At 42.8% G+C, this 18,505-nt stretch overlaps 1 long non-coding RNA gene across 1 annotated transcript in view; it reads left to right on the forward strand.

The window, feature by feature from the left end:
- Window positions 1–1,579, forward strand: part of LOC122543956 — a 9,452-nt gene extending 7,873 nt beyond the window's left edge. The window contains exon 3 of the long non-coding RNA XR_006310203.1: window positions 1,178–1,579. This is a non-coding gene — a long non-coding RNA (uncharacterized LOC122543956). The remainder of the gene's footprint in view (window positions 1–1,177) is intronic.
- Window positions 1,580–18,505: the final 16,926 nt, after the last annotated feature.

Raw genomic sequence — 18,505 nt, forward strand, 5'->3', positions numbered from 1 at the left:
CATCTTTCCTACCACTGAGGTCAGACTAACTGGTCTGTAATTTCCTGCTTTCTCTCTCCCACCTTTCTTGAAAAGTGGTATAACATTAGCCACCCTCCAATCCTCTGGAACCGTCTCCGAATCTATCGAACTCTGGAAAATAATCACCAACACATCCACGATTCTCACACCACCTTCTTCAGTACCCTGGGATGTAGACCATCAGGCCCTGGGGAATTATCAACCTTAAGACCTAACAGTCTCTCCAACACCAATTCCTGGCAAATGTAAATTCCCTTCAGTTCAGGTCCTTCAGCCACTGTTACCTCAGGGGGATTGCTTGTGTCTTCCCCAGTGAACACAGATCTGAGGTACCAATTCAATTCTTCTGCCATTCTTTGTTCCACGTAATATAATCCCCTGTTTCTGTCTTCAAGGGCCCAATTTTAGTCTTAACCATTTTTTTGCCTTTCATATACCTAAAAAAGCTTTTACTATCTTCCTTTATATTTTTGACCAGTTTACCTTCATACCTCATTTTTTTCTCTGCGTATTTCCTTCTTAGTAATCCTCTGTTGTTCTTTAAAAGCTTCCCAGTCCTCCGTTTTCCCACTTATCTTTGCTATGTTATACTTTTTCTCTTTTAACTTTATATGTTTCTTAACTTCCCTCATCAGCCACGGCCACCCATGCCTCCTCTTAGGATCTTTCTTCCTTTTTGGAATGAACTGATCCTGCATCTTCTGCATTATACACAGAAATATCTGCCATTGTTCCTCCACTGTCATCCTTGCTAAGGTATTGCACCATTGAATTTTGGCCAGCTCCTCCCTCATAGCTCCATAGTTCCCTTTATAGAACTAAAAAATTGTCACTTCCGACTGTACCCTCTCCCTCTCAAATTGCAGATTGAAGCTTATTGTGTTATGGTCACTACTTCCCAATGGCTCCTTCACTTCGAGGTATAATTTTGAAATAAAAAAGAAGCTAGGCTCAATGTGAAGTGATAGTTACACTAAGGAGTGTGAGGCTTTCAGAACCTACCTGGTACAGCACAGGTTTGCTCGGGGTGAATCACTGATCCCAGAGCAGACCTGACCCGGTTGTTGGTGACCTAGACAGGATTTTGTAGTCTGCATTCGGCAATGATTTTGGCTGCCAATTTTTAATTTCCTCACTCTCCCTCTTCCACTTGTAGATAAGGGTGATACCATCTTTCCTCATGGAATTCACTCATGCTACCTGCCAGAAACATACTGTCATGCATCTCCAGCAATCAAAGGGATAGAGGATCAGTCAGCCAAGTTTCCAGAGAAAATGGCCTTGCCCTTCCCTCGATTTCTCTTGGCTCCTGAGGCCAGTTCGAATACAACAGAATAAATAAACCTCGGCCAGTAAGCCATCACTTCCGGGTCTTTTAATCTTTTCTAAGGACTTGAGGGCCTTCGTCAGCTCATTCAGAGGTAACGGCTGATCTAGCCCCTCCCACATGCTGCTGTCTAAGATCTCCATAATACAGAAAGGAACGACTGTGAGGCTGCGCTGTCTGTGGACTTCGTATCGTACAGACTGGCATAAATGGATTTGCTGATTCTCAGGATGTCAGACTGAGATAATGTTACCTAGTGTGGTGTAAAATTATGTCCCAATACATGTGTGAATCATAATGTAACACATGTATTGGGCCAAGCAGTGGAATGTGGTGAAACGGTTAAACATTATGTCCCAATACATGTGTGAATCTAACCGGAATGGAGGTGTTGCTTAGTCCCGTGTGAATCTTATTACACACCTCCCCGTGTGAATCTTCTTATCTGTATGTAACCAGAATGGAATGTGTTTTTTAGCCTTGCTCTGCTGTTCACATGAATGTTTATATCTGGAAAAGAGTATATCAGCTGGAAAAGTCTCCAGTTCGGTGAGTCTGCTCCAGGGTTACGTTTAACCGCCGAGCGTGGGTTGTTGGCAACCGCTCTACGAGAACTGACGGCTCCCAGTTCCGGTAACATGAAGAGTGAGTATAAGCCAGACCCGTTGTAAGTATGAGACCTGGTTGTGGCGACGCTGCGGGGAATAAAATGCTCATATTCTAGCAGACTCGCCTCTTGGTCGTTTGTTCTGTGTCAGACTACTCTCCTACGAACCTGACCTTGAGAATTTTTTAAAACACCTAGCCAGTTTCTTTTTCAAGGCTGCTGAGCACAGAGCTCTCCTTGTGTATGTTCTGGAAGAAGCACATCTCCACTTGCTCCATGGTGTGGACTCTGGACCGGAAGATTAACTTGTTGGTCTCTGAAGTAGAGAGCATGGTTTGCTGTCTCTTCGCCTCCTGAGATCCTCCGTGACATCACACCCCATTGCCTGCAGCAGTAATAGGTTCTGCATGGTTTTATGACATTTGGACAATTTTGTCCTGGTTGCATCTACACACTAGTCATACCCACCCCCCATCTGATTCCTGTGACCCCACACTTTCCTATTAGGAGTTGCTGCGAAATGGCCAGCTGCTCATTCTTTATCACTGGGTGTACACATAAGCCTGACCTTATTTATGCAGCTCCCAGTAACAATACGGTGACTGTAAAATGTCTCACAGTGGACCCTGGACTGGAAGATTAGTCCAGGGGCACTAGCCTTGCCAACGCTCCTCCCACTAGCTATGTGGTCACTGTGATTCAGGTCTCATTTACATACCTCCCAATATCTACATGGTGATTGCAAACAGTCTCAGTGTCCCTGGCCTCAATTGCACAGCCTCCAGTAAAAAGACAGTCTCACAGTGACCTTGGCCTCGGGTATCCACATCTCAGTAACTAGACAGTAACAGCCTGCCCTCAGCTAAAGACCACACACCTCTCCCTCCTCCGGCCCAAACGTACATACCATCCAGTAACTATAGAGTGACTGTAACCAGTCTCACAGTGAATATGATTGATTCAAAGGAGAAAGTGAGGACTGCAGATGCTGGAGTCCCAGAGTTGAAAAATGTGGTGCTGGAAAAACACAGCAGGCCAGGCAGCATGCGAGGAGCAGGAGAATTGACGTTTCGGGCATAAGCCCTTACTCCTACCAGTAACTTCCCAATGTCTGTGGCCTGTTTCACAGTCAGCCCAGGCTGATCTGAGTGAATCCTTTGTGTCCTCTTCCATTTAACCCCTGCTTTTGAGAATGCAGCCAGATGCTCCTCCAGGCTGCAACTGCATTCTCCGCACTGTCTTGGTGCTCCCACATACACCACCTGTCTCTCCCTTTCCGTCCTTAATAGTTCTTGTGAAATCCACCCCCTTCCCTGATCCCCACCTTCCAGCTGCAATTTTGGAGAATCCTCACTATGGGCACTGCCACTTCTTCTCCAGCTCATTCATATTTCTTCTCCAAACAGAAACATGACTCATTGATGGGAAGAAGTGGCAGGTGAATGAGATAAATCATACATCTGAATGCAGATTGCTGTACAACGGTGGGATTAACTTTATTTTATACGCATAAAAATAGAAGCAGGAAAAATGTCTTTTTATGCATGCAAGCCATTTCACTGAATACAAATGTGCAAAGAAATGATATCTCTGTTTTTTGACCAATTTCAACAACACAACATTGGAGAAAGAACATTTGGAAATGATATAGAAACTGCAGAGTTCAATGACTTAGAGGATTACAAATCAAGGTCGGGGAAGCAAACCATTTCACAAATGGAATGTTTCATTCAGACAGTTAAACCTGTCTTCTTCATTCTTTACTGGTCTCCTTCACATTCAATTTTTTTCTACTCTCTGAGCCGGCCCCAACATGGATCTCCCTTTCTCTCCCTGGGTATGTAACTTCTTTTTTAGCATGTGCTTGATTTCCAGTGGCCATACTGCAGTGGTTGTGACCAGGTCAGTCAGTCGTATCTCATAGAATATGAGTTCCCTGACTGTGACTTGGAAGCAGGTAAAGCCATCAAGAAGGTGAATCGATCAGGGAGCCCTGGCTGACAGATAAGAAGGGGGAGTGTCAAAGAACCTGACACTTTGATAGCTTTCTTTGAATGAGGCAGTACCAAAGTCAGGGACTGTTCATGTGTATATAAAGGGTGACTTGGAGACCGACACCAGCCTCATTGTAGTTATTTCACATACGTCTCTAGCACTGGGTCTGAATGTTACTGTCTAGCTTCCCATTGTTGTCAAACGTATGCAGTGATCAGCTGGGGTAGAATAAGAATGATATGGGGAATGTGGGACCACTATTGGGTTGCATTTGCAGAAGTGTTGATGGATAGGAAAAAAGAGGTTGCGAATTGAATTGGTTTTGACTGTGAGGGATTCTTGAATTTAATGAATTGATAATTGACTTTTTTCTTGAATGACATCTGAAATGATTCATTGAATGATAAGCATGAAGGATATCAGTGTATATTGGTACATTCGGATTATTATACTGATTTGAAATGTGATAGAGGTACTCGAATAGGCACAGACCCCATTTACAGAAAATCCCAGATTCCTTAATAGATTTATTGTATCCTTGGTGTCTGTTCGATGAAATATTCCGGTGCACAACATTCTGTACACCTGAGTGAACCTTCTACGTCACACCTTCTGACATGAAACCCGGTATTCTCCACTGCAGCCAGCTTATCCTGGTGTCGGCTCCGATCTGCATCATGTGCAAATATTTCACTGAAGACAAAATACTTGTGAATGTCTGGTTCAGTTCATATGTCCCGAAATGGGGAATTTTGCAAGGCAGAGATGATCTCTCAGTTCTCGTGTTACTGAAACAGAGGTCTAGGTATGGGCTATAGGTGGTGTAGAGAATGATACAGCCCACTGGTTCATTAGTGTTCTGGGTTCTGTTGTTCAGCAGATTTTGGAAAAGCTGAGCCGCATTGCCGTTCTTGTTATTCTGGTTGGGGTTCAGCAACTTACTTTCTGGGCAACGACTGCCGCTGTTCGGGAAGACAGTGGGGTAATTTCTGCCTGGGTTCTTAAGGAAAAAGTTCACATCGTTGGTAATAAGAGGATGTATTTAGCCGCTGGGGTTCAAGTCTACATCTGTGTTGCTTCCTCCGAACTGGGAAGCAGGTAAACTCACCAGGAAGGCAAAATGTCCGCTGCCACAATGGGTCATCTCTTGCCCGGCCAGAAGGTGGAAACTGAAAAGGGTGAAATCAGGTTGTGAGTCATGGGACGGAATTAGGGTAAAACATTCTCTTTTTAGTGAATGGGTCCAATTTGAGATGAGTTACTTGGCACATTGCTTCTCATATTAGAGAAAACATGAAGCACTACAATTCACAATTCGAATTTTGCATGGATAGATCAATGCTGATGTACTGTTTTTTCCCTGTCCAAGTGTTCTAGTAAATTGTGGGACCACAAACATCGATGAGAGGTTTAAAGAGAGAGCCAGGGCGACAGGTAATGTGATGGAGAGAAATTAAAGTAACTGCAGCGGAAACAGCCAAAAGAGTAGGTACGAAGATGGAGAGAAAATAATGAGGAAGAAACAATGGGGTGTGTGGTTGAGATTGCGAGGAAGAAAAAGAGATGTGAACTGGTAGGACACGCCTCATGTCCACTTCCCTGCCCTTTCCCTGTCTCCCTTAGTTCTCCTACTGATCAAGAATCTACCTCGGCCTTAAATATACACAAGGGCTCTGCCCCCGCAGTTCTCTGTGGCAAAAATGTTCAAAAACACAGAACCTTGTAGAAAAAGAAATTCCTCCTCACCTCACTGTTAGCTTGATATACAACTAGATAGAAAGATGGTGTGCTCTATTTGCGACGAAAGAGGGGTGGTAGCTCAAACTCAGAGAAAAGGGATGCAAAGAGAACTGGAGAGCGTAAGAATTTGGACAGCCATAAAACCATTGGGGCCACTCGATCCCTGTTTGGCCATCCATAAGATCATTCATTCTCAGTGTTTTCAATTCCACTTTCACATCTTACCCTAATTATCTTCTCTCTCAAGATTATCCATCTCCGCCTTAACATTCAAGGCAATTGTCTCTACGGCCTTGTGAGGTAGAAATTCCAATGCCAAACAGCTCTCTGAGAGAAAAAATACCCTAATCTGTCCAGAAAGAGGGATACCTAATTTTGAAACATTGCCCCTATCTCTGTACTAACCCACAAGATTAAACATCCTTTTCTCATCTGTCCAGTAAAAAAAATTAATGCAGTCATTGCTGACTCCTGTAAATCATAGTGAACAGCAGGAGAGTCTGTGCAATGTTATCTCAAGAGACAGCTTGTCAATTAAAAGTGTCAACTTAGGAAGCACCTTCCGCACTATTTCCAACATATCTCCATTCTACCTAAACCAAGAAGACCAAAACCACAGAGTATTTCAGTCTTAGCCTCACCACTTCCTGTAGAACTGAAGCAGAACGTTATTACTCATCTTTGTGCAGTTCCTCCTGCAATAAATCACAGAATGCTACTAGCCGCCTTAATAATTTTCTGTAGCTTCATTTTATTTCACTATGATTCACTACTTGCCTCAATGTCACAAACGATCATGATAGATAGATGGATAAGAGCATAAGAACCAAGAGCAAGAGTAGGCCGACTGACCCTTCGAGTCTGGTCTGCCATTCAGTAAGATCATGGCTGTTCTTTTCATGGACTTAGATCCACTTCCCCACGCTCTCACTGATAAGAACATGAAAATAATTTCACTGTGATTCAGAGCAGTCAACAATGACTGCCTTATAAGTATCGGAATGGGTTTGACTGGACGGACATGGAAAGGATGTTTCCATGACAGTTCAAAACTGTGCATCATCATGGCTCATGTAGAGGAGGTAAGGAGGCTTTGGAATTATATAAACAAGGTCAGTAAATTGGTAAACACGCGCTGGGGCAAACGTGATGTTGTCCACATCGATAGAGAAAAAAAAAATCAGAAAGGCAAATTATGATTCAAATGATGATAGAATTGAGCAATATTGGCATCAGTAAGGAGAGGAGGGATAGGACATTGAGGTATGACCTTACAGAGGTATATAAATTCCTGAAAGGCATAGATGAGGTTAAAGGGCAAAGGTATTTTCCCGAGTGCAGAGGAGTTCAAAACTAGGGGGCAGAGTATTTAGGGGAGAGGCGAGAGATATAGGGGACTGGTAGGGTAACCTTTTCACACAGAGGGTGGTTCATATGTGAATTGAATGCCAGAGAAAGAGTCAGATGCTGGTACAGATGCAACATTTATAGAACATGGAACATTACTGGACAGTAGAGGCCCTTCGGCCCTCAATGTTGCGCTGACCTGTGGAACCAATCTGAAACCCATTGAACCTATACTATTCCAGTCTTGTCCATATGCCTATCCAATAACCACTTAAATGCCTTAAAGTTGGCGAGTCCCCTACTGTTGCAGGCAGTGCGTTCCATGCTCCTACTACGCTCTGAGTAAAGAAACTACCGCTGACGTCTGCCCAAAACTATCACACCTCAATTTAAAGCTTTGTCTCCTCGTGTTTGCCATTGCCATCTGAGGAAAAAGGCTCTCACTGTGCAATCTATCTAACCCTCTGATTATCTTATATGTCTCAATTAAGTCAGCTCTCAATCTTCTCTCGAACGAAAACAGCCTCAACCTTTCCTCATGAGACCTACCCTGCGTATCAGGCAACATACTAGCAAATCTCCTCTGAATCCTCTCCAAAGCTTCCACATCCTTCCTGTTCTGTGGTAACCAGAACTGTATGCAATACTCCAAATGTGGCTGCACCAGGGTTCTGTACAGCTGCCGCATGATGTCATTGTTCCGAAATTCAATCCCTCTACCAATAAAAGTTAACACATCGTATGCCTTCTTAAGAACCCTATCAACCTGGGTGGCAACTTTCAAGGATCTATGTATCTGGATACTGAGATCTCTCTGCTCGTCTACACTACCAAGAATTTTACCATTAGCCCAGTACTCTGCATTCCTGTTACATCTTCCAAAGTGAATCATCTCACAATTTTCTGCATAAAACTCCATTTGCCAACTCTCAGCCCAGCTCTGCAGCTTATCTGTATCTCTCTGTAACCTACAACATCCCTTGTCACTATCTACAACTCTACTGACTTTAGTCTCATCCACAAATTTACTAACCCATCCTCCTATGCCCTCATCCAGGTCATTTCTGAAAATGACAAACAACAGTGGACCCAAAACATATCTTTGCAGTACCCCACTATTAACTGAACTCCAGGATAAATATTTCCCATCAACTACCACCTTCTGTCTTCTTTCATTTAGCCAATTTCTGATCCAAAATGCTAAATCACCCTCAATCCCATGCCTCTGTATTTTGTGCAATAGCCTACCATGGGGAACCTTATCAAATGTCTTACTGAAATCCATATACAGCACATCAACTGTTTTATCCTCATCCACCTGTTTGGTCACCTTCTCAAAGAACTCTATAGGTTTTGTGAGGCATGACCTACTCTTCAGAAAACCATGTTGATTACCCCTAATCAACATATTCCTTTCTAGATGATTAAAAGTCTTATCTCTTATAACCCTTTCCAACACTTTACCCACAACCGAAGCAAGGCTCATAGGTCTATAATTTCCAGAGTTGTCTCCACTCTCCTCCTTGAAAAAGGGAAGAACATTAGCTATCCTCCAGTCCGGCACTATTCTTGCAGACAATGGTAACAAAAATCAAAGCCAAAGGCTCCGCATTTTAAATGACATTTGGCAGGCACAAGTATATGAAAAGAGTATTTGCCAAATGGGAATAGTTTAGTTTGGAAACTTGCTGGACATGGACAAGTTAGGGAATAGAACATAGAATCCCTACAGTGTGGAAACAAGCACCTCAGCCCAGCATTCCACTCTGACCCTGCGAAGAGCATCCCACCCTGACCTTATTACTTGACATTTAACCCTGACTAATCACCTAACCTACACACTCCTGAACACTATGGGCAACTTAGCATAGCCAATTCACCTAACCTACATATAAGTTTGTGGGATGAATCTATCCTTGCAGAATTCCATTTTACTTTGATTAAAAACAGCATGTAAGCTTCTGTAAATCCGTTTTTAGATTAGAATCAGTCTGACCATTATGGCACAGACAGTCTCACACTGGGAAGCTCACATCTTCAATACATTATCTGGGCCAACATGATGTCAATTGTGAAAGTTCACTTGAGAATGTAACTTTTAAAAATGTTTTGCGATTTACATATGAAAGAACTGAAACCAACATGGTCATTCTAACAGATGAGAAACTTAACAAAAAATCTTTTTTCAATATATAATTTCAGTTACATCACACTGTAAACATTTGCTATAAATATTGTGTCATACAATCTTATACTCCACAACCACCTGATGAAGGAGAAGCACTGCAAAAGCTGGTGCTTCCAATTAAACCTGTTCGACCATAGTTTGGTGTTGTGTGATTTTTCACTTTGTACACCCCAGTCCAATGCTGGCATCTCAAAATCATGAGAGAGAGGGAGAGAAAGACAGTGATACAGACAGAGTTCGTCAGTGACAGAGTAGAAACAGAGAAAGGGAAAGAACAACGAAGATGAACAGAGCGAGACAATGAGAGAGACAACTAGTGTATATGTATGTGTGACAGCGATGGTGCAAGGTAGAGAGCAGGACAGTGAGAGAATGACAGAGAGAAGAAGAGACTGACAGAGACAGTGAGAGACAAAGAGAGAGATTGGGAGACTGTGTGAGAGACAGCTGTGAGATATAAAGAGAGAAATATTGACAGAGAGATAGTGGGGGATTGAGGAACAGTGTGGGGGGGGGGAAGAGTGTGTGTAAGAGAGAGAGAGAGAGAGAGGGAGAGTTAGTGTGTGTGAGAGAGATATTGAGACACAAAGATCGAGAGAGAGAGAGAGAGAGAGACATCGGGGAAGAAGTAGGAAGAGTGGCAGTGAGAGATCTATAGTGAGAGAGAGTGTGAGTGAGGGAGAGTCAGTGAAAGAGAAAGATAAAAATCACACAACACCAGCTTACAGTCCAACAGGTTTATTTGGAAGTACAAGCTTTTGGAGCATTGCTCCTTTGAAAGGTAGCTAGTGGGGCAGTGTCATAGCAAACAATATTTATAGTAAAAGGTTAAAGTGTCATACAACTGATAGATGTATTGAACAAACCTAGACTGCTGTTAAGTCGTCAATCACTTTGCACAGCGATGCAAGTTTTGATTCATTAATATGCAAATGTACATATTAATCAATCAAAAGTGGCAACCCATTCTAAGTGATTAAAGGCTTACCAGCAATTTAGGTTTGTTCAATACATCGCATCAATTGTATGACACTGTGAACTTTTATGAAAAATTCTGTGTGCTATGATCCTACCCCACTAGCTCCTTGATGAAGGAGCAGCGCTCTGAAGGCTAATACTGTCAAATAAATCTATTTGACAATAACCTGGTATTTTGTGATTTTTAACTTTATCCACCCCAGTCCAACAAGGGCACCTCCCCATGAGAGTAAGAGAAGAGAGAGAGAGAGGCACTGAGACAGAAAGAGCAACAGAGAGAGAGAGAAAGTGAGAGAGAGAATGCAAGGGAGGAAGAGTGGGATATAATGAGAGAGGGGGAGAGAGAGAGAGAGGCGGAGTTCGAACCAAATGGAAAGAAACAGAAAGACAGAGGTTCAAAAAAGATTCACCGATCAGAATCACCTCGTCTCTGAATTAACTACTCTGCCCTTGTGCCCTCAATTTATGTTATTTTCCATATTGGGCCACTTCTTCTTTTGATTCGGCCAGACACGTACATCTTGCAAAATTATCTTCTTGGCCAAACTAACCACAGCACATCCACCTGTCTCTTAGGTCAACAGGAATAAAATGCAAAATGCAAAAAAAAAATTGCATGCTTTTTTGCTTTGGACCAATTTGATGACTATTCTCTGGTGGCTGGTTCCAGACTCTCCTCAAAGCAAGACCTTTATGCAGCATTCGACAATTCAATGTGTGTTTAATTAAATAAACTCTGCTTTTATAATGCACTAAATAGCTTTGTCTGCAATGCTATTGTCAGAAGCAAGCTCTTCCTCTGCAGAAATTCTTTTATGTTGATCTCTTCACTGTAAGCATATCCTTCCCTCATTATATCAGCAATAATGTGCACTTTACTCAAATACACAAACCACTTGAAATTTGGCAAGTGGACAACCTGACAGTGAAGCATTGCCTAACCACTGCCAAAGATTTTAACTATTTTGACATTTGTAACAAATCTATGTTCCAGTCATGAGCAAAAGCCCAACAAGATACAGGGAGAGTGCGGGTAAGTGGTGTTGAAATGCCCATCAGCTATGATTGAATGGAGGAGTGGACTCGATGGGCCAAATGGTCTTACTTCCATTCCTATGTCTTATGGTCAGAGATCTCATAATTGAATAAGGCTAAGGTAAAAGTGTTGTCAATCAAAGGAAGAGATGTATAAAGCTGATGTTGGGTGGTGGGGTGGGGGCTGGAGTTAGGGCATCTGGTGGTGCAGAGTTCATGAACAGATAATTTTAAAAATAGTTTACTTTAAAGCAGTATGTGTAAACCTGATATTAAGCCCAGGCCTGGAGTTTCAGAATACTTTCAAACTGGTAAAGCAGGACCAACAAAATAATGCATTAAGAGAAAAACAGCATGAAATTAAATGAGCAAAAGACATAAGCATGTGTTTGAATAAGCTTTCTGTAGGTAAAGCAAAAAGTGATCACAAAAGACTAATATGCACTGTTAACTAGCAGCAAAAGAACACTATCACTACAACGAATATTCTGAAAACACCCAGATGTTGATTGTCAGATTCCAGGATTGTATTTTGTTTTCTTTAGTACTACTTTTGTGCACTAATGACCAATTTGTCTACCTCCTCATTTTCACGAGGGTACTGCTTCTGTTGTATTATTGAGAAACATAGTGAATGTTCCTCTTTGAAGACAGACCCAAAATATTATCTTTATTTCCCTGTTATTTATACCATCCCAATTGCAATTTTTCCTGATTCTGCCAGTTGTTGGTGCATATTTCTGATTGCATTTTGCTTTCTTTGTAGAAAGCTTTTACAAACACATGTTTATGTCTCTCACCAGTTTAATTTCATGTTGTTTTCTCTCTTAATTTTGTTAGCGTTGCTTTACTGAATCGAATGTGTTCCAAATTTTAAGGCCTAGAGTTTAATGTCAGCTTTAATTATTTAAAAAAATTAACCTATTTTTCCAATCAACATGTTATTACACAGCTCGGGAGCATGGGTAAGGACATTACCACAAGATCCCCTCCTTCTCCCTAACATCAGCTGTATACACCTCTTCCTTTGATTGACCATAATCTGGACCTTCGCCTGTATTCCATAATTATACCTTGTTGGGCTTTTGTTCATGATTGGAATTTAAATTTGTTACACATGATGAAATAGTTAAAATGTTCTATTTAAATGCAAGTTATCCAAACTACAGTATACAGACTGTCGCACACTCAGGAGCAATGGTAAGGCAATACTGTCAGGTTGTCCATGTGCCAGATTTCAGCTGGTTTGTGTATTTGAGTAAAGTGCACATTATTACTGACCTTATGAGGAAAGTATATACTTCCAGTGGAGAGATGAACATAAAAGGTTTTTCTGCCAATGAAGTACTTGTTTCTGACAGTAGCATTGCACACAAAATTTACCTCATGAAAACATGAGTAGAGTTTATTTAATTAACAATACACATTGAGTTGTTTCATGCTGAATAAATGCCTCACCTTAAGAAGAGTCTGGAACCAAAGTATAGTCGTCTAAAAAATCCAAAAGCAAATTGTTTTTGCACTTTGCATTTTATCCCTGTTTACATAAGAGTTGGATGAACATGCTATGGTTCATCTGGTCAAGAAGACTGTTTTGTAAGATGTACTAAATTGGAGGAAGGTAAATTATAACGGTATTAGGCAAGAATTTTCAAAAGTTGATTGAGGGGAAATAGAATTAAGGAGATTCCAAAGATATTCTACAAATACATTAAGTACAAAAGAGTAACTAGGGAGAGAATAGGGCCCCTTAAAGACCATCTAGGCAGAAGTGGGTATTGTAGTTGCTGGAGATCAGAGTCAAGATTAGAGTGGTGCTGGGAAAGCACAACAGATCAGGCAGCATCCGAGAAGCAGGAAAAAAATTATGTTTCAGGCAAAAGCCCTTCATCAGGAATGTTAAAGATCAGCAAAGCTGCCTATGTGTGAAATTGTAGGAAATGGGGGTGATACAAACAGGTACTTTACTGCAGTCTTTAGATTAGATTAGATTACCTACAGTATAGAAACAGACTCTTTGGCCCAACACGTCCATACCAACCCTCCACAGAGTAACCCACCTAAGACCCATTCGCCATATGTACCCCTGACTAATGCACCTAACACGATGGGCAATTTAGTATGTCCAATTCACCTAACCTGCACATCTTTGGATTGTGGGAGGAAACCAGAGCACCCGGAGGAAACCCACGCAGACACGGGGAGAATGCGCAAACTCCACACAGACAGTTGCCCGAGGCTGGAATCAAACCTGGGTCCCTGGCACTGTGAGGCACATTGACTCTGTTCAGGTGGAGGTTGTGTTGATTGTTGTGCCTCCACTCTGGCTACCTTTCCTTCTTCTCCGATCTGTCCTCACTTCTGGGTAACCCTCCCTTTCAGTTTTCCTGCTGGCAAACGGCACCTCACTGGCCTTTGGGGGTCCACGGCTCACTTTGCCCACTTCCAGCTATTTGAGCATATGTGGCACCCCCCGCTCCTGGTCTTGGTCAGGCCTTATATAGGTGGCCTGCTTCCCCACACAGGTTGCAGCTGTTGGATTCCTCCAGTCCTTAGTCAGGTGGCCCTCTTGTTTGCAGTTCCTGCAGATGGTTACTTTGCAGTTTGTTGCCATGTGTGCTACCATCCTGCAGGGTCGGTACACTGTAGGCTGCCCCGTGTACATCAGGTAGCCTCAGCTCCCTCCAATCACAAAGCTGGATGCTGGGTGGAGGATGTTCCCACTGGCATCTACCCTCAGAGTCACCTTGACCTGCCGCTTGCTGGTCCATATTCCAAAGGGGTCCACCACATTGGCGCTCCCTCCTTCAAACTGCATATACTTTCCCAGAAAAGTCAGGACAGCTGTTGCTGTGACATGGGGCTTGTACAAATGGATTGTCACAACCCAGCTCCTCTGTGCAGAGAGAATTATAGAGTCATAGAGTTATACATCACAGAAACAGACCCATCAATCCCACCTGTCCATGCTGAACAGAATCCCAAACTAAACTATTCTCACCTGCCTGCTCTTTGCCCATGTCCCTCCAAGCCTTTTCTATTCATGTACTTATCCAAATATCTTTAAAAATGTTGTAATTGTATCCACATCCACCACTTCCTCTGGAACTTCATTCGATACACATGCCACCTCTGTGTAAATAATTTGCCTCTCAGGTCTTTTTTAAAATCCCTCATCACAAAATGCGCCCACTCGTCTTGAAATCCCCATCCTAGGGAAAAGACAACTACTGTTAACTCTATCCGTACCCCTCCTTATTTTATAAACTTCTATACATTCCCCTCTCACCCCTCCCATGCTCCAGTGAAAAAAATACCCAGCCTATCCAGCCTTTCTTTATAACTCACACCTTCCATACCCAGCAGCATTCTGGTAAATCTCTTCTGAACACCCTCCAGCTAAATCATACCCTTCCTATAACTGGATAACCAGACCTAGACAAAGTATTCTAGGAGGGGGCGAGGTGGGGGTGACAAGAGAAAGGATGAGGGTGTGAGGATAGCAGCGATAATTCACTTCCTCCACAACCCTTCCCCCATCCAGACTACCCCCCAAACCCACTTCCAATTGAAGTGGAGACAAGACCGGGCGGGCGGGCGACCTTTAGAGAGATTCCAACATCAAATATTGAGAGGAACTGGCTGGAATGGGACAGAGAGACTCACTGGGGTGGGGGAGCCCTGTTCCTCCTCCTGTTCACTTCGAATCGATGCTAAACTACATTCACATGGCACCTGCACAATTCATTGTGCACTCTTTGCATTGTGACACCATCTGAAAATATGATTCACAAATTCACACACGGCTCCTGACCGTTTTCCCCAACTCAAACCCCTCCACCCCAAAGGACAACGTGGGGATGAAGGAGCAACTGCATGACAATAAGAACAGATCCTGCAGTTAGAAACCATGGGCTATAGAGATTGAGACACTGTTACCTCCACTTTTGTGTAGCACTGTCTCTGTCTCTCTTTCCCTCTCTTTCTCCTTCTCTCTCCCTCTATGTGTTTCTATCTCTGCTTCATACCTTCTCTCTCTCTGTCCCTGTTTCTTTTTCTCTTCGTCAATTACTTTATTTCTCTTTCCTCTCCTTCCGTCCGTGTTTCTTGTTTCTCTTCTATTGTCCCTGTTTTGTATACTCTCTCTCTGCTCTGTTTACCTCTAGCTCTGTCAATGTTTCTGTCTCTTTCTCTCTATCCCAGGCTGTAATCTCACGAATGTGCTGGAGATTGTTTCTAGAGATAGAGGGACAGAGAAATCTCGAACACCCACCACGATTCGTTCAGATCCCGGCTCAATTTGTTTGTCTGTCTGTCACCACCCCCACCCCTCCAACATACACACACACACACACCATCTCTTTCCCTGTCTCTCTTTCTGGTTCCACTTTCTTCATTCAGGGGCAATTGGGGATTTTCCAACATTCCATCTTGTCTCTCTATCTCTTCCTGTCCTCCCCCCTGCCACCCTGCCACATGCTCTCTCTCTCTCTCTCACTGTCTGCATCTGTTTTTCTTTTCTATCCCCTTTCTTCCATAAATTCCCTTGGACTAAAAGAAAATTCCATTTTCCCTTTTTAACATAGCAACAAGGTGTATTGTCTATGGGACATTTATTTGTTTAAACAAACAAGAAAGCTGTAGAGGATTCTGGACGAGAGAGTCAGAGAGAGAGAGAGAGAGAGAAAGATAGACCCTCCTTCTAGATACGCAGCGAACTGAATTGAAATGGCCATCCTGCGTCTTATCCTGTGCCTGTGATCTCTAATTATACCATTCTGCCCCAGACAGATCGTACATTACTCTGACAACAAGTTTTGAGGGAAATTTTCACATTTAGAATTTTAATTTCCTCTTCTGGGGGAGTCCTGTCTGTAAGATACACGCTGATGGTTTATGTGTTTGTGTCAAAGCCCAAGGCTCTGTTTACTTTAACCCCAAGTTCAATCCTCTTTTGAAATGACAGGGCCACAATACAACAGGACTCAGTTGACCAGAGGCTCATAACATTATTGGGGGCCCACAGAAGAAATCAAACTTCTGAATAATAAACAGAAACAACTCACATGGGCACCATGGAGTATTGCCTGCCAAACAGGCCTCAGAACTGTGGCTCCCTCTTGGAGGATGCTCTTGTTCAAAGGTCATCTTGTCCCAAACTTTTTGGATCTTCTGAGTGAACTACTATTTCTTGGGATAAAAGAGATGGGTGAGAGGACACAACAAGATCCCAGGGATTTCAGACTTGGGGGATACTGACAATCTCTCAGCAACATATTAGTCATGGATTGAGTTTTACTGCTACAACCCTTTTCAAAAACTTCACGAAATGAAGAGTTTGCTGAGTAAAACACTCAGTGCCTGCAGCGATGGCATTGTAGCAATTGTTGCACAGCACGATCCCACCCCAGCGGTATAGCAGCAGCCGGCCCAAGAATCTGATTCCTTTCTCCTCTGTGATGCTGTTTCACTGTTAACTATTTGCTCCAGAAAAGAACTAATCTCAAACGTCTCTCTCTCTCTCTCCCCCGACACGCGCACACACAGACATACACAACCTCAGTCAGGCGGGGAGAGTTGCTCACTCTCTCAACAGAGAGAGAAATAACAGGATTTGAGAATTAATTTGACACATTCTTCTGCAGATTTATTCTCATTGACGGGTTTGCTATCTCCACCCCGGAGTGTTGGACACATTGCAACGTCTGTCAGTCCCCTTCCCGAGAGCTCCCTGTCCCATTGAGTTGTTAATGTCAGGACTTGAACCTTGTTAGATCTCCCTGAACATTGTCATGTTAATTCTAGTGCAGGAAAGCTTGACCATTCCTTGTTTCATCTTAAATCGTTTTAAAAATTTTGTAATCTATATCAGTGCTGTCTGAAAACATAAAACATTGATCCCACACTAGCCTCAAAGATTCTCTGCCCCTAAATCTATCAGCACACTCAGAACTAGCCAGACCGTGGGGATATTTGCTGAGGTTCCCTCTAGGGATTTTCCTGCTGCCAGCATGACTCCCAGATATAACACTCTCACACATTACTCTGACATTATATCAAGTGCTTAAGGAGAGTTTCACATTTCGGGTTTTCATTTCCTCTCTGGGGAGTCCTGTCTGCCAGACATTTAACATGTTTGTGTCAAATCTCAAGGTCCTGGTTACTTTAACACCAGGCTTCAAACTTGTTTTAAAATGACAGAGCCACAATCCAATGGGACTCAGTTAACCAGAAGCCATTAAAAAAACCAGGATCTCCCAGAGAAAATCAAACCTTGGGGTAATAAACACAAACAACTCACATGGGTCCCATGTGGTGTGGCCTGTCGAATAGGCCTCAGGCCAATATCTGCCCTTCCCCTTCAGGAGGAAACTTCTGTCCAATTGAAGGATTTCTTGTCCTGCCATAGTTTTAGAATAACAATTCCTGCATGGGGTGGGTAGAGAGAGTGGGAGAGAAAATATTATTGAAACTGGAAATGGGGGAGACATTCAAAAAATTACACAGCAACAGGTCATTCTGTAAAACAAAAATTCCCCCAGCACAACTTAACTACGATCAAATTGGGTTTAAAGTTGGGGATTTCAATCCCAGACCGATTGGGAAGCCTGAAAACTACAGGCTTCGATCACTTTGTTGCAGGCCATTGGAGAACAGCCACACCTCACAGGCAGCAACATGTCAGCAGCAAGATCAGTCCAATTTTTTTCTGATGGGGACTGCTTAAAACTTCAATATTTGTTGCAACTACAGGCACTGACATAACTGCTATTTCACAATTTCAAATACTTCTCCCTCCCTCCATCTCTCTCTTTCTCCCATCCCTCTCCCTTTTCAAGTCTCTCTCTCACTCCCAACTAAAATTTTAACATTCACACTTTATTACTCTGACATTATAACAAATCTTTAAGACTCAGTTTGATATTTAGGATTTTAATTTCCTCTTTGGGAAGTTCTGTCTGTCAGACATTCACTGGGAATGGGGACATGGGGGTTAACAACTTTGCGTTGAATCCCAAGACCTCGGTTACTTCAACCCCAGGCTTCAAACCTGTTTTAAAATGACAGGGCCACAGTTAATAACAGGACCCAGTTAATCAGAGTTCCCTTAAAAAGTCAGCGTTCAACAGAGGAAACTACTCATTGAGAGGAATAAAGAGACACAACTGAGGTTGGGCCCCATGGAATGCCGCCTGTCGAATACGCCTCAGGACTGCGTCCCCCTCTGAAGGATGCTATTGTTCAAAGGTTACCATGCCCAAAACTC

The sequence above is a fragment of the Chiloscyllium plagiosum genome, chromosome 45 (genome assembly GCF_004010195.1).
Source record: "Chiloscyllium plagiosum isolate BGI_BamShark_2017 chromosome 45, ASM401019v2, whole genome shotgun sequence".
NCBI classification, from domain to species: domain Eukaryota; kingdom Metazoa; phylum Chordata; class Chondrichthyes; order Orectolobiformes; family Hemiscylliidae; genus Chiloscyllium; species Chiloscyllium plagiosum.